Raw genomic sequence first — 3,304 nt, forward strand, 5'->3', positions numbered from 1 at the left:
GAAAAAATAATGTCTGCTCACTGCCACCAACTGCACTATCACATCAATATATTTTATGCGCTTGACTTCATGCGACCCTACTGAAAACGCATTAGCGCAAAGCCGCAATAGGCAATCAGGATCCGTGAATCCGCGAGAAAGGCGCGATCACTTTGTTTTGCTGGAGTCATGATGTTGCAATTTGCAACCGTAGCGCACTCAAACCTTATCCTCCCGAAGCGCGTTCTTGCATGCTAATGCTGCAATTTAATAATTCTAGCAAAACCAAGTGTCCGCGCTTGTCATAGAGCGCGTATGAGGGATTCCAACGCGGCAGAACAAACAGTTTCCGCGATATTTACATGAAACCTACAATAAGTTCATTCCGTAGAATACAGCTTAATTTTCTCAAACTAGATGGAACTTTTACAGCAAAAGCGACCGGATATTTAACGATAAGTTATCTGATTTATTTTCGTTATTTAACAACCGAGCATTGTTTTAAAAATTGTCTCATCAGCCAAGACGGCTATTTAGACAGCCCAACTCTTAGAAGCTTATAGAACCCGTTGTAAATTTTTAAAGCTTGAAACAAGTTAGCTGAACACCTCATGAGCATGTAAGCACCAGGAAACAATCCGCACGATGAAAATACAACTGCTTGCCCAGAAAGCAAGCGCACAGAGCAAAATCAATGTGAAACGGCTCAGATCTGTGTGCATCACATATATAATTCCAAAATCCACAAAATGAACGCACTGGCTCACTTACCTTGCCAGCATACCGCATCACTCAATCATCAATTTTCACGTATATACATCATTACAGCAGCAAAAAAAAAATAATAATAATAAACACGGCATAAATCTTGTACTCAGTCCTGACACGAGCTTGCTTGGCAGTAGCGATGATGCTAGTACAGCTTCTGATCGCTCCTATGGCGAGGGGTGCTGCAATATTTATATCAGTGATAGCATTTGACATTTAACTGGGTTGCATGCGTCCCATCGATGTGAGTCGGATAATCGAATTTTCCGAACAAAACCAGCGCTAATACCTGTCCGGCAAGTGCACCGCCATGAAGAAGCGAAAGACAAGCGTTTTAGTGTAGAGGAGACCAAGGACTTCGGGCTTCGGCGAAACGAGCTTCCACTGTCGAAGCCAGTTTCCAGATCAGCTGATATCGCCTCCCTGCACGATCAGCGCAAGGCGCGCACACCAATTACAAAATATGCATTTACAGTAACAAGATGCGCATAAGTCTCAAAACAATACATAATTAGTTGCAGTACATTATCGTATAGAAGAAAATCAGCGATAATTTGACTTACCTGGTCGGTATACATGTCAGTGCATGCACTTCGATGTGAAGAAGTGAAAGACGGGCGTTTTGGGGCAGAGGAGATCGGACCTCGGACTGCAGCGAAAAGAGCTAATTCCACCGCCGCAGCATCGTTTCCAAGTCGGCTCAGCACGTCTTCCTGCGCAATCAGAGTGAAATGCGCACACATCGATTATTAAAAAAAAAAAAAAAATGTACGTAGTAATAAGATGCGCATATATATACGCGCTCCAGAAACAGTTGCAGTATATTGTCGTATCGAACAAAATATGTGCTAATTGGACTTACCTGATCGGTATAGTGAGTGTCCCTCCATATTAAAAGGCGAGCATTTTGGGACAGGAGATACCCAAGGACCCAGACTGCAGCAAAATGAGCCAATTCTGCCACCGCAGCCAGCCGCACCCTTGTTTCCAAACGGCTCAGCAAGTCTTCCTGCGCGATCAGCGCCCATACCAATTATATATATATATATATATATATATATATATATATATATATATATATATATATATATATATATATATATATATATATATATATATATATATATATATGTGTGTGAAGGAAAGAAGCCAACAGTCGGCGAGGCCAAGGAAAGCGTTGGGGATGGTACTTTATGTATTTTTTTTTTTTAATGTTTACTTGGATAATCACAGAAATTAGTAATGTAATCTGTTTAGGGGAAAGATAATTAAACACAAAGTAGAAGAAAAAACAACGTGCCGATGGTGGGATCCGAACCCACGACCTCCGAATAACGCGTCCGGTGCTCTTCCAACTGAGCTACATCGGCCGCTGTCCCCCCTGCTACTTTCTTGGGTATTTATGTTGTCTGTATACGAACCTTGAGAGTGTTCACCAGCGCCACCCTCAGCCATAGCGGCGGACGTGGGACGTCCTTTGTTACCGCCAGCGTCACGTAGAACGTGATCAAGAGCGAGGGCGAAAGCTATGCTAGAACCCTCTTACGCTACCTATGGCTTCAAGACTGCCAGAACCGAGACCCCCGTAAGCTACAAGCAGATCAATCAAGGGGAAATGAGGGTGCTCGTTATAATACATGAAGGAAAGAAGCCAACAGTCGGCGAGGCCAAGGAAAGCGTTGGGGATGGTACTTTATGTATTTTTTTTTAATGTTTACTTGGACAATCACAGAAATTAGTAATGTAATCTGTTTAGGGGAAAGATAATTAAACACAAAGTAGAAGAAAAAACAACGTGCCGATGGTGGGATCCGAACCCACGACCTCCGAATAACGCGTCCGGTGCTCTTCCAACTGAGCTACATCGGCCGCTGTCCCCCCTGCTACTTTCTTGGGTATTTATGTTGTCTGTATACGAACCTTGAGAGTGTTCACCAGCGCCACCCTCAGCCATAGCGGCGGACGTGGGACGTCCTTTGTTACCGCCAGCGTCACGTAGAACGTGATCAAGAGCGAGGGCGAAAGCTATGCTAGAACCCTCTTACGCTACCTATGGCTTCAAGACTGCCAGAACCGAGACCCCCGTAAGCTACAAGCAGATCAATCAAGGGGAAATGAGGGTGCTCGTTATAATACATGAAGGAAAGAAGCCAACAGTCGGCGAGGCCAAGGAAAGCGTTGGGGATGGTACTTTATGTATTTTTTTTAATGTTTACTTGGATAATCACAGAAATTAGTAATGTAATCTGTTTAGGGTAAAGATAATTAAACACAAAGTAGAAGAAAAAACAACGTGCCGATGGTGGGATCCGAACCCACGACCTCCGAATAACGCGTCCGGTGCTCTTCCAACTGAGCTACATCGGCCGCTGTCCCCCCTGCTACTTTCTTGGGTATTTATGTTGTCTGTATACGAACCTTGAGAGTGTTTACCAGCGCCACCCTCAGCCATAGCGGCGGACGTGGGACGTCCTTTGTTACCGCCAGCGTCACGTAGAACGTGATCAAGAGCGAGGGCGAAAGCTATGCTAGAACCCTCTTACGCTACCTATGGCTT

The 3,304-nt window shown here is 44.3% G+C and overlaps 1 long non-coding RNA gene across 1 annotated transcript; it reads right to left on the minus strand.

The window, feature by feature from the left end:
• Positions 1-1,075: 1,075 nt before the first annotated feature.
• LOC146205906 (uncharacterized) lies at positions 1,076-1,724 on the minus strand. The gene is made up of 3 exons (XR_014703227.1): positions 1,610-1,724; positions 1,311-1,460; positions 1,076-1,170 (listed from the first exon to the last, which is right to left on the minus strand). It is a non-coding gene; the product is annotated as an uncharacterized LOC146205906 (long non-coding RNA).
• Positions 1,725-3,304: the final 1,580 nt, after the last annotated feature.

This window comes from Amblyomma maculatum, chromosome 1, assembly GCF_055883805.1.
Source record: "Amblyomma maculatum isolate TAMU_Amacu chromosome 1, ASM5588380v1, whole genome shotgun sequence".
In the NCBI taxonomy this organism is placed as follows: Eukaryota; Metazoa; Arthropoda; class Arachnida; order Ixodida; family Ixodidae; genus Amblyomma; species Amblyomma maculatum.